The sequence below is a fragment of the Panthera pardus genome, unplaced genomic scaffold (assembly GCF_024362965.1).
Source record: "Panthera pardus isolate Hobbes unplaced genomic scaffold, ASM2436296v1 HiC_scaffold_17, whole genome shotgun sequence".
In the NCBI taxonomy this organism is placed as follows: Eukaryota; Metazoa; Chordata; class Mammalia; order Carnivora; family Felidae; genus Panthera; species Panthera pardus.
Genome location: NW_026526732.1, coordinates 149,137,664 through 149,150,537, shown reverse-complemented (window position 1 = coordinate 149,150,537; position 12,874 = coordinate 149,137,664). Strand labels below are relative to the sequence as shown.

Here is a 12,874-nt window from a genome sequence, read left to right as displayed (position 1 = left end):
CCAGATGTAGGAAAAAGATCCCAGGGCCCAGAAGCCACACTGCTACTCCCCTGAGCCCCCTTGTAGACTTCTGCTCCCAGATGAATCTGGATCCTCAAATCCTCCTCAAATTTACCTTCACGGCCCAGCCCCTGCCATGGCCAGATGCAAAGTCACTGTCCACTTATTTGTAGGAATATCAGAAAAGAGACCTGAAGTCATTTCACATCCCATCTGGTCTAGAGTATTTTTTCACTGTTGTATGTATTTTCCTAACTCCTGTTCCCAGGTGTCCCTGTTGGCCTGACCATCCTGGCACACCTTCTCCAAATCTGGCACATGATCATCATGAATAGGGAGATATTTGCCAGAAGGGACATGGGGCTCATGATATTTTGTCTGCTGCTCTGCAGTTTGGTTGCCAAGGAACACATCCCTGAGGCCCCTCCAGGTCAGGAGTAGAGGCCTCTCTGGGCTATACAACATTCCAGAAGGGAGATGGGTTACCACACCCATTTAGCTCTTCACTGATGTGGGACTTTGACATGATTCCCTTTTGTTGCCATGTTACAGTGCTCACTGGACATCCTACATGACCTATTACCCTAATCCCTCTAACCCCAGGAAATGCCTCTGCCTTCTCATCTCTAGAATGGGCTGTGTTGTCAGAAATCACACGGATGATACTGTTGATGCAGGGAGGTGCTGTCAATACTCAGCTAACAATCTGACCTGAAATACATGTTCAGTCACTATCCACCTCAAATTCTAGTTTTAACACCAAAATCCTTTTTCCTACTGTGGGTCCTATGTTTCAGTCTTGCCACAAGCCACTGAAGGCTTGGGGATTTGTTCTGCATTCCGTCCCCTAACTCTCCTGGTGGCCAGTGTGCTGCCTGACTCTGTGTCCCTCCTCTGTTCCACCTCAGGGTAAAAATGCCTCAACCGTGAATAAGAATGAGACCAGTGTGGTGTGGACCATCCAGGCAGGCTTGCTGGATAAGCAAGTGTAGCATCCTGTGCCTGTCTTCCTGGGCAGAGACCGCTGCCCCCCCGCCCCCATGTCTCCATGTTCCTGGACATGTACAGAACTTTTCCACTACTGAAAAGGTGCTGGATCTGTTGATTCCAAGGTGAGCACCCTGCCTCTCCACAGCCCCACTGAATTTGGCCACTTACAGGCTTTGAGTCTTGGGAATGTCACCAAACCTCCCCAAGTCTCAGTCTGTTCCTCAGATGGGGGCAGAGTTATTATAGGGACCCAGTGGGGCCCTGCAGGGAAAGTGCACCTGGCATTGTGGAACGGTCTGCTGGCAGGGCTGTGGCTGTGCTGGGTTATTATTGTCCTCTTCCCCATGATGACGTTTCTGCCTCATCTGTCACTGTCACCAGGTCTTGAGCTGGGCCATTTTCCCATTTGAAAAGGAGATTTGAGGCTCCATCTGGGGGTCTGAATCCTGGCTGAGACCAGAGCAGGGATCCCTGGGGGTGAGCAGGTGGCCCCAGGCCCACTCAGATATCTGTGATGGTGCTAGTTGAGGCCCATTCATTCATCAAACATACAGGAAGCTCCACCAGATGCAAGCACTTTTTTAGGAGCTGACTGTCATCCAAGGCACAGAGCAGACAACACCCTGCCCTCTAGGGCTCCATTCTACACAGGGGTCAGCGACACTAGGTATGACAAGAGGTAGCATACACAGGACAGGTGATATGATGCCCTCCTGGCCTCCTCTAGGTATGGATGCATCCTTCCTGAAATGGGATGAAGATGACAGACCCCTGGAGCAGCAGAAAATGTGAGTGGGCTTTAGACAGTGCAGGAGGGTCTTCCCCCTCCAAGAGGGCAGCGGGGGTGGGGGGCGGTGAGTTGGAAGGGCTCTGGACCCTGCATCCCACACATCTGCGATTCCTTTGAGCGGGCAAAGGTCTGAGTGCTTCTCCTGGAAGAGGAGAAAGGGGTTCTAGAGAGCCGTAGATGAGGTGTGGGCACAGTGGGACAGCAGAGGGGGCCAGAGGACAGAGTCACCTCCTAAGAGAATCCAACCCCATCCCTTCCCACTCCCAGTCCTGCCTCCACCCCCATCCTGGGACCCAGAACAAAGGGTGTGGGGAGCATCACACTCACCAATCTGGTGGCACTTCAACGGTGGGTGCTCAGCAAGTGCTTCGGAGACCCAGTGAGGGCTCAGGGACCAGATGTCCCCCACCTTGTGGGAGATTAGGGTCAGTGGGGGGACACCCACATGGATGCGAAGTGAATAAAGCAACATGTAGGCGGAGGAGGTAAAGTTTGAGGTATTAGGAGGGTCCTGAGAAGCCCTGCTGAGAGACGGGTTCCTTTGTTTCCTATTTGTTCCGATATTCATGGAGCACTGGTGTATGCAGTGAGGACAATGAAGCGACCAGACACCACCCCTCCCTGCCCACATGGAGTTGAATTCCAGCAGGAAGTAGGCAGGGAGACAGAGCAAAGAGTCCTTCTCCAAGAAGGACAGAGATGGCCCCATCATTGGTTAAGAGCTCCCATTCAAAATGGCTTTTTGCCAGACTCTCCTCAGTGACCAGGACTATCTTAGCAGGAGTGCCAAATCAGAGGTGGACAAGGAGTAGGACCAGCCTCTGGACAGCTGGAGGCATAGGAGCCCAGGTTCCCACTGGGTGCCCTGAGACATCAGTCTTGATTCTTCTGCCCACTTCTGTATCTCCAGGGCCATCTTCTCCATTCTGGGCACCTGGATGGACCACTCCCCTGAGGATTTTTTCCAACCGGCAGAATTTCCCTGCCTGAAGATGCTGCTGGCATATGTGGGGCTTAACATGCTGGGCTCACACCTGGAGCACCATATCTCTGTTTTCCTCTCATAGCTGGGACACATGGAGCCCAATGAGCCAGAGGTTGAGGGTGAGGAGAACTCAGGGTGGGCGATGTGAGCATGTGGAGGGGACAGGGTAGGCCACACAGAACAAGTGTCCTTAAGCTGTGTTTGGATCAGGAGCCGTGAGTAGTCTCAGATAACTGTCCCCATGGTCTGCCATCTGGGGAGACTTCCTGGAGGGGGTTCTTGGACTCAGAAGACATTGACTGGTGGGAGAGGTTTCCTTTATTTGGAAGAGACATGATACTTTCTCTTCTTGAAGCTATAGCACCCGTTCCGGAGCAGGATCCAGAACCAACTCAAGAGCTAGCCCCAGCTCCCACTGTGTTGCCTGCTGCAGCTTCAGAGCCCGAGGTGGCTGAAGCCATCACTCCTGCTGGAGCTCAGCAATTAGGAAAAGCAGTACCTTCCCTGCAGTGTCAGAGCCAGTGCAGGTGGTAGTTATAGCTCTGATTCACTGTCAGGAGCTGGAAGAACCACCTGCACCTTTGGCAGCCCCGGAGCATGAGCAGGCTCCAGCCCCAGCTACTGGGGTTACGGAAGGACTAGAACAACCACTTGCTACAGCTGAACAACCAGCTTCAGCTCCCAAGCAGTGGCTCATTTCGGCTGCAGCCCCAAAGGATGGCTTCCCCTCCCGTCGTTGTTTTTTTTGAAATTTTTGTGTTTTTTATTCAGATATGGAATGGCTGAGTGTATTTTGTTTTATAAGTAAAGTATAAATTGACTTCAAGTAAAGTTTGACTCTGATCCTTTTAAATTGGATGTTGAAGTGTCATTAAGTACTTTGACAATATTATACAACCATGACCACTAGGTACTGCTAGAACACTTCCATCACAGAGACACCTGTGCTACTGATCGGTCACTGCTCATTCCCTCACCCCAATCCCTGGAACCACTGGTCTCTCTGTTTCTGTTGCTTTACCTCTTCGGGGATTTTCGTGTGCATGGAATTATTCAACATGGCCTTTTGTGTCTGGCTACATAACATGACGGTGATTAATAATTCTTGAAATTTTTAATGAAAATAACATTTTTATTACAAGGAATATCCCCCAAAGAACATAGATTATGTGAAGCCCCAAAATGAACTATCTTCATTATGTGGAATAGGGACACCTTTTGTAAGTAAGTTTGACTCGAGAGCCACAAACTACAAGAGAAATGTCTGGACCAGTAAAATACCTGTAAAATCTTTTATTTTCCCGGACAGGCCATGTTTAAATTAGGCTAATGGGCATAGTATAAAAATACCACAATAAAATATTAAATCTTCCCATTTATTACCAATATTTTAGGTAATAAAGTATATTATTGAAGGTTTTAGATGAGTTGTTTATTTAGTAAAATAATAATTTAAGTAATGAAGATAGGTGCAGGGTGACTCAGTTGAGCGTCCCATTCTCGATTTCAGCTCAGGTCATGATCTCACAGTTCGTGGGACTGAGCCCCAGTCAGGGTCTGTGCTGACAGTTTGGAGCCCTGCACAGGATTCTCTCTTCCTCTTTCTGCCCTTTCCCCACTGGTGTTTACTCTTTTTCTTTCTCTCTTTCTCTCTCTCAAAATAAACATTAAAATATAACAAATAAATGAATATGAAGAAAAAAGATACACTCCTAACAACAAATAATTGCCCATAACAAATGGTTTCCCTGTTTCCAGTCCTTTCTCTTTGTAGCATGTGTGTGTGTGTGTGTGTGTGTGTGTGCGCGTGTCTGTGAGTGTGTGTTGGGTTGGGGCGTGGAGGGTTCCAGGACTATGCTCTTATACTACCTAATGTCTCCACAGTGGACAGGCAGTCACTCCTGTCCCCTTGTGCATTCTCAGTGGCCACACATCATCATTTATTCAGTGTCTCCAGCTGTTGAATAATTGGGCCAATTCCAATTTTTTGACTCGCATAATTGTAGTGAATGGTATATCTGTGCCATAAATCTCTCTTTCTTTAGGACTGATCCCTATAAGCACAATTCCTGGAATATAATTTATATACTTTCTTGAGGTATTGGTTACAGTTTCCAATAGTTACAGTCTCTTTTTTTTTATTTTCAATATATGAAGTTTATTGTCAAATGCTTTTCCATACAACACCCAGTGCTCATTCCAAAAGGTGCCCTCCTCAATACCGATCGCCCACCCCCCCTCCCACCCCCCATTAACCCTCAGTTTGTTCTCAGTTTTTAAGAGTCTCTTATGCTTTGGCTCTCTTCCACTTTAACCTCTTTTTTTTTTTCCTTCCCCTCCCCCATGGGTTTCTGTTAAGTTTCTCAGGATCCACATAAGAGTGAAACCATATGGTATCTGTCTTTCTCTGTATGGCTTATTTCACTTCGCATAACACTCTCCAGTTCCATCCATGTTGCTACAAAGGGCCATATTTCATTCTTTCTCATTGCCACGTAGTATTCCATTGTACAGTCTCTTTATTAAGTTGGGGCCTTATTTGGGAAAGGAGGGACCCCAGAGACTGAGTGGATACCTGAAGAATTAGGAGGACAAGCCAGGATTGAGCCCATGAGAGTACCTAGGAGTGACCCATAGAGCAGGGAAGAGCCCAAATCCCCCTCATATGACCACCCTGACAGCATCCCTATCCTATGTCCTGGAGCACACCTCATCCAGGCCCCCTCCTGTGATGCACCCCAGCCACTTCTTCCCTCCTGTTCCATAACTCAGCTTCTAAGTAGAGCAGCTGGGCCCTGCTTTCAGGCTAGTGGAAGATGCAGCCTGGGCCACTGCTGTCTGTTTGCTGGCCCTCCACCCTGGCTGGGCCTGTTCCTCTCAGGAAAGAACCTGTAAGTGCAGGTCAGGTCAATGAGTTATAGACCATCAGTAGGAAATGTATTTGAATGTATTCATCCAGATGTAGTTTTATTGGCAACAGCAAGAACCACTTGAACTTCTGTGAGCAAGGGAGACCTTTACAAATCACATTAAGTGCTCATGGAAGCTGCAGGATAGATAGAGCCTCAGCCAGGGGTTTTGGCACTGGGAATACCCCTCAACACCCCTCAGGTTCCTCCAGCAATGACCCCCTGCACCTGCTAGCCCCAACCTTGGTATCCCTCAAGTTCAATTTTTGTGAGAGAGGGGGCTGTGCTTCCTGTTCAAGATACCATGTGAGGAGAAGGGGGGGGGGTTCCTCTCCTCCCATAAAGTCAACTTAGAGAGAGTCCACTTGATCTGAAGCAGTAAGAGAGGCCATGGTCAGCAACCTATGTCTTCTCTGCCACAAGATGGGGCTCCCCAGACAGAGAGGATAGATCCTCAGAAGGAGGAAACTTGGGGCTCTCCCTGCAGGAAGAGAGAGAAACACCATTGAATGGGGAGCAGGTAAGGACTAAGGGGGAAAGGCTGCCATGAGCTGGGTTACTGCCATATTGGTCAGGGGCACAGGCTCTGTGTTGGGTTGTTGGAAGTGGCCAGGCTTCATCCTACTGATGTTTCCATCAAAACCCAAATTCACCTCCAGAAAATATTTTCAATACTAAGCACCAAAAGGCACTGGGATCCTGGCATCCAATGAGGCCCACTGTGCACCCCAATGTGCACCACTGATTGCACAGAAGGGGTGGGGAAGGCAGGTGCCATGGGGCTGAGGGCAGCTTGCTTTGGCTGCTTTGGAGGGAAAGAGCTCCTTCAGTGAGCACTACAACATTTGGCCCAAAGAGGAGCTGACAGTTCAGGGAACTCCAGAGCACAGATCTCAACACTTGGGACTATGTCCAGAGACACAAGCTGTGGGTGATGTCCAGTCCTAGGGCTGGCCTGGGTGTCATGGGTGAGCAACAGTGCTGTGGGAGCCCAATTGAGGACACTCCACCCACACTGGAGGTGATAAAAGGCTTTCTGGAGGGACAGTTGAGTCAGAGGGAGCAGGGCGTGCCAGGCAGAGGGGACAGAGAATGCAGAGGCTGAGTCCATGGCAGCAGTGGGCTCACAGTGGAGTAACATGTACAGGTACAGCTAAGGATTACTGAGTGTCTTTTTGGGACATGAATCATGTCACTAAATCACCACAACAATTCCATGAGGAAGGTAGAAATGCTGTCCCTCTTTGACTGAGGGAACTCTTCCCTTCTATGCCCCACAGAGAGGCGGAGGCAGGGTTCAAAGTCGGTGCTTGTCACCCCTGTGGGGCCTACCTGACAAGAAGGTTGCAATCAGATGCTGCAGAAGAGACATCTCAGCCCTGAAGCTACATGAACCTTTGTTCCTGGTGCCCAGGGAGAAACCTCCTCTTTCTCAGATAAAGGCTGGCTGCCATTTCTGGCCAAGCCAAGCCTTAGTCATAAGGGCAGGCAACACTGCCCCCTCAGTTCAGTGAGGTCTTCAGGCCTAGAGATTCGATATGGAAGATTTGCAGTCTTCTGGGTTCCTGGGTGGAGCAGTGTGGATGGAGCACAAGGTCCAAAGGCAGAGAGACAGCAGTTCTAGCCCCTGCTCAGCCTCTTTGTAGTTGAGTGACCCCAGGGGTTCCTATGAGCCTCATGACCCCATCTCTGAAATGGAGAAAGAACTGATGTTGCTAAGTGGGTTGTCAGACGAATCACTTGAGAAATGATTTGTACGATTCCTGCCTGGTGCCTGGAGCACATGAAGAGTCAAGTTGAAAGGCAATCATGTTGGTGACCATTTATCCACATATGTGTTTTTCCTCTTGTTGATTTTGGTATCATCCTTAAGAAACAGATGCCAAAATAAGGTCAGGAAGACTTGTTCTTATGCTTTCTTCTCAGAGTTTTAGTTTTATCTCTTAAAATTAGGTCTTTGATCACTGTGGGTTCATTTTCTATATTATGTTAGGTGAACGTCCACCTTCATTCAGTCATTCATAATTTTATGTGTCTGTATGTGTAAGAAGGGACATCTAGTCAGCGTATTACTTTAAGTTGTTACTTGCATAGCATTTTCAATAGATCCCAAGGAAACTAGAGCATAAAAGCGAATAAGTAGTCCTTAAAGCAATTGGCGAAGACTGTGAACTAAGTCCTGAAGGAGATTAATTTGGATCTTCTGTTGACGTGGAGCAGTGTCCTTGTCAAGAGCAGCTAAACACCGCTCTCTGGTGGTCACAAGAGACATTGCAGGAATACTGCTGGGCTGTCTATCTGCAAAGGAAGCCACATGCAAAATTAAGACATCCTCACAGGATTCCAGGTAGATCAGAAACACTTCTGTAAAATTCAGTGTTTTGGGGGGGGTGCCTTGCAGGAAATCTATGAAAAAATAAGCCTCTCCCCAAGTGCATTATTTCGAGAAGTATTCATTGAAGAGTTGAGTCAGGGACTGGATTCCAGGACAGAAAAAAGAGACAGGGTGGCTATCTCCCAAGATGCACAGAGTGTGGGGTGGGAAAGTGTTGGGAAGAACCGGTCTATGTCACAGCTCTATACGTCTGGTTTAAAGAAAACAGTATATCAAAAACAAACAATATTTATGGACTCGTTTGATTATATTAACAACAAAACATTTTAGAAAATTTGAAAACTATCACTCCATATGACTGCATACTCTCATCCAAGTTAGATGACATCATTCTATATTCCCAGTTACCTTTTCACTTATTAGGAGTGCATGATATGCCATATAGAAACCTAAATAACCCCACAAAAATGCTCTTAGAACTGTAAGAGTAAATGAATTCAGCAAAGTTTAAGAACAGATATTCAATACATAAAAATGTGTTGAATTTCTATAAATGAATAACAAACTAGCAGAGAGAGAAATCAAGAAAATAATTTACAGTCAAAAAGAATAAAATACTTAGGAATAAATTTGAACAAGAAGATGAAAGACCTGTATACCGAAAACCATAACTCATTGGTGAACGAATTACAAGAAGCAGAAATAAGTGGAAAGACATTCCATGATAATGGATCCCAAGAATTAATATTGTCAAAATGCCCACAGTGCTTAAAGCAGTCTGCACATTCAGTGCAATCCCTATCAAAATTTAAGCACATTTCCAAAAAAAAAAAATGTGAAAAGAATATTCCTTAAATGTGAATAGAACCACAAATGGCCCCGAATAGCCAAAGCCATCTTGAGAAGGAAGAACAAAGCTGGAGGCATCATGTTTCCTGCTTTCAAACTCTATCACAAAGCTATAGTAATCAAAACAGTATGGCATTGGTATAAAAGTAGACACATAGATCAATGGAACAGAAACAGAAAGCCCAAAAAGAAACCCACACATATGTAGCCAGTTAATTTACAACAAAAGAGCCAAGGATGTAACATGGGGAAAAAGCAGTCTCCTCAATAGGTGGTGTTGGAAACACTGGGCAGCCACAAGCAAAGGAATGCAACTGGACACCTATCTAACACCATACACAAAAACTAAGTCAAGATGTATTCCAGACTTAAACATAAGAGCTAAAACCATAAAACTCCTGGGTGAAACTGGGGGCAGAACGTTTTTGATCTCAGTCTTGACACTGAGTTTTTGGATTTGACACCAGAAGTAAAAGCTACAAAGCAAAAACAAACAAGTGGGGCTACATCAAACCAAAAAGCTTCTGCACAACAAAGGAAATCATCAACAGAATGCAAAGGCAACATACTGAATGGGAGAAAACATCTGCAAGCTACATATCTGGTGAGGGGTTAATATCCAAAATATATAAAGAACTCATACAACTCAATAACACAAAAGCAAATAGCAATTACAAAATGGGCAGAGTTCTGAATAGATATTTTTCCAAAGGAGATATACAGATGGCCAAGAAATACAGGAAGAGATGTTCAAGATCACTCATCGTTAGAGAAATGCAAATCAAAACCCAAAGAGATATCACCTATCACCTGTCAGAATGGCTGTAATAAAAAAGACAAGAAATAACAAGGATTGGCAAAAATGGGGAGGAAAGGGCAACAATGTGCTCTGTTGGTGTGATTGTAAATTGGTGCAGTGACTATGGAAAACAATATAAAGGTTTCTCAAAAAATTCAAATAGAGCAACCATTATCACCCAGCAATTCCCCTCCTAGGTATTAATCAAAGAAAATGAAATTAATAAACTCATAAAGATACCTGCACACCTGTATTATTGCCGCATTATTTATAATAGCCAGGAGGGCATTATGCTAAGGGAAATAAATCAGAAAGAGAAAGACATATACCAAATTATCTCACGTATATGTGGAATCTGAAACAAAAAACAAGAAAACAAAATACCACCCCGTCAACATAATAACCCAAACTCATAAATACAGAGAAGATATAGATGATTGCCAAGGTGAGGGGCAAGAAGTAGGCAAAGTAGGTAAAAGGGGTCAAAAGATATAAACTAATAATAATACTATTTTTTATTGTTTTAAATTTACATCCAATTTAGTTAGCATATAGTGCAACAGTGATTTCAGAAGTAGATTCCTTAATGCCCCTTACCCATTTAGCCCATCCCCCCTCCCACAGCCCCTCCAGCAACCCTCTGTTTGATCTCTATATTTAAGATTCTCTTATGTTTTGTCCCTCTCCCTGTTTTTCTATTATTTTTTGCTTTTCTTCCCTTATGTTCATCTTTTTTTTCTCTTAAAGTCCTCATATGAGTGAAGTCATATGATTTTTGTCTTTCTCTGACTAATTTCACTTAGCATAATACCCTCCAGTTCCATCCACGGAGTTGCAAATGGCAAGATTTCATTCTTTTTTCATTGCCAAGTAATACTCCATTGTATATATATATATATACCACATCTTCTTTACCCATTCTTCCATTGATGGAAATTTGGGCTCTTCCATATTTTGGCTATTGTTCATAGAGCTGCTATAAACATTGGCGTGCATGTGCCCCTTCAAAACAGCACACCTGTATCCCTTGGATACATGCCTAGTAGTGCAATTGCTGGGTGTAGGGTAGTTCTATTTTTAGTTTAGTTTCGGTTTAAAAATTTTTTTTTAATGTTTATTTATTTCTGAGACAGAGCATGAGCGGGGGAGGGGCAGAGAGAGAGGGAGACACAGAATCAGAAGCAGGCTGCAGGCTCTGAGCTGTCAGCACAGAGCCTGATGCGGGGCTCAAACTCACGAACTGCGAGATCATGACCTGAGCCGAAGTCGGTCGCTCAATCGACTGAGCCACCCAGGCGCCCCTATTTTTAGTTTTTTGAGGATCCTCCAAGCTGGTGAGTAGCTGCACCAGCTTGCATTGCTACCAACAATGCAAAAGAGATCCTCTTTCTCTGCATCCTCGCCAACATCTGTTGTTGCCTGAGTTGTTAATGTGAGCCATTCTGACAGGTGTCAGGTGGTATCTCACGGTGGTTTTGATTTGTATTTCCCTGATGATGAGTGATGTTGAGCATTATTTCATGCATCGGTTGGCCATCTGGATGTCTTCTTTGGAGAAGTGTCTATTCATGTCTTTTGCCCATTTCTTCACTGGATTATTTGTTTTTGGGGTGTTGAGTTTGATAAGTTCTTTGTAGATTTTAAATGCTAACCCTTTACCTGATATGTCATTTGCAAATATCTTTTCCCATTCTGTCGGTTGCCTTTTAGTTTTGCTGATTGTTTCCTTTGCTGTGCAGAAGCTTTTATTTTGAAGAGGTCCCAGTAGTTCATTTTTGCTTTTGTTTCCCTTGCCTTTGGAGATGTGTTGGGTAAGAAGTTGCTGCGGCCAAGATCAAAGAGGTTTTTGCCTGCTTTCTCCTCAAGGATTTTGATGGCTTCCTGTCTTACATTGAGTCTTTCATCCATTTTGAGTTTATTTTTGTGTATGGTATAAGAAAGTGGTCCAGGTTCATTCTTCTGCATGTCGCTGTCCAGTTTCCCCAGCACCACTTGGTGAAGAGACTGTCTTTATTCCATGGGATATTCTTTCCTGCTTTGTCAAAGATTAGTTGGCCATACGTTTGTGGGTGCATTTCTGGGTTCTCTATTCTGTTCCATTGATATGGGTGTCTGTTGTTGTGCCAGAACCGTATTGTCTTGATGCTTACAGCTTTGTAACAGCTTGAAGTCTGGGATTGTGATGCCTCCTGCTTTGGTTTTCTTTTTCAAGATTGCTTCGGCTATTCGGGGTCTTTTCTGGTTCCATACAGATTTTAGGATTATTTGTTCTAGCTCTGTGAAGAATGCTGGTGTTACTTTGATAGGGATTGCATTGAATATGTAGATTGCTTTGGGTGGTATCGACATTTTAACAATATTTGTTCTTCCTATCCAGGAGCATGGAATTTTTTTCCATTTTTTTTTTTTGTGTCTTCTTCAATTTCTGTCATAAGCTTTCTATAGTTTGGCGCATAAATGTTTACAATTGTTAGGTCTTCTTGGTGGATAGACTCCTTGATTATGATATAATGCCCTTCTCCATCTCTTGATACAGACTTTATTTTAAAGTCTAGGTTGTCTGATTAAGTATGGCTACTCTGGCTTTCTGTTGTTGACCATTAGCATGATAGATGGTTCTCCATCCCCTTATTTTCAATCTGAAGGTGTCTTTATGAAGGTCTCTTGTAAACAGCATATCAATGGATCTTGTTTTCTTAACCATTCTGTTACTCCGTATCTTTTGTTTGGAGCATTGAGTCCATTGACGTTTAGAGTGAATACTGAAAGTTATGAATTTATTGCCATTATGATGCTTGTAGAGTTGGAGTTTCTGGTGGTGTTCTCTGGTCCTTTCTAATCTTTGTTGCTTTTGGTATTTATACACACGCACACACACACAAGCGCGCGCGCGCACACACACACATACACACACACACACACACACACACACACATATATATATATATATATATATATATATATACTTTTTTTCATCTTTTCTCCCCTCAAAATTTCTTGCAGGGCTGGTTGAGTGGTCACAAACTCCTCTAATTTTTGTTTGTCTGAGAAACTTTTTATCTCTCCTTCTATTTTGAATGACAGCCTTGCTGGATAAAGAATTCTTGGCTGCATATTTTTCTGATTCAGCACACTGAATATATCCTGCCACTCCCTTCTGGCCTCCCAAGTTTCTGTGGATAGATCTGCTACAAACCTGATCTGTCTTCCCTTGTAG

General features: G+C 44.6%; 2 protein-coding genes across 2 annotated transcripts in view; both read left to right on the top strand.

Moving 5' to 3' along the window:
* The window catches only part of LOC109261422 (butyrophilin-like protein 1), a 97,282-nt gene that overhangs the window by 25,289 nt on the left and 59,119 nt on the right, over positions 1 to 12,874 (top strand). The window lies entirely within an intron of this gene.
* The window catches only part of LOC109260702 (butyrophilin-like protein 1), a 76,348-nt gene that overhangs the window by 6,004 nt on the left and 57,470 nt on the right, over positions 1 to 12,874 (top strand). The gene's annotated exons all lie outside the window — the stretch shown is intronic.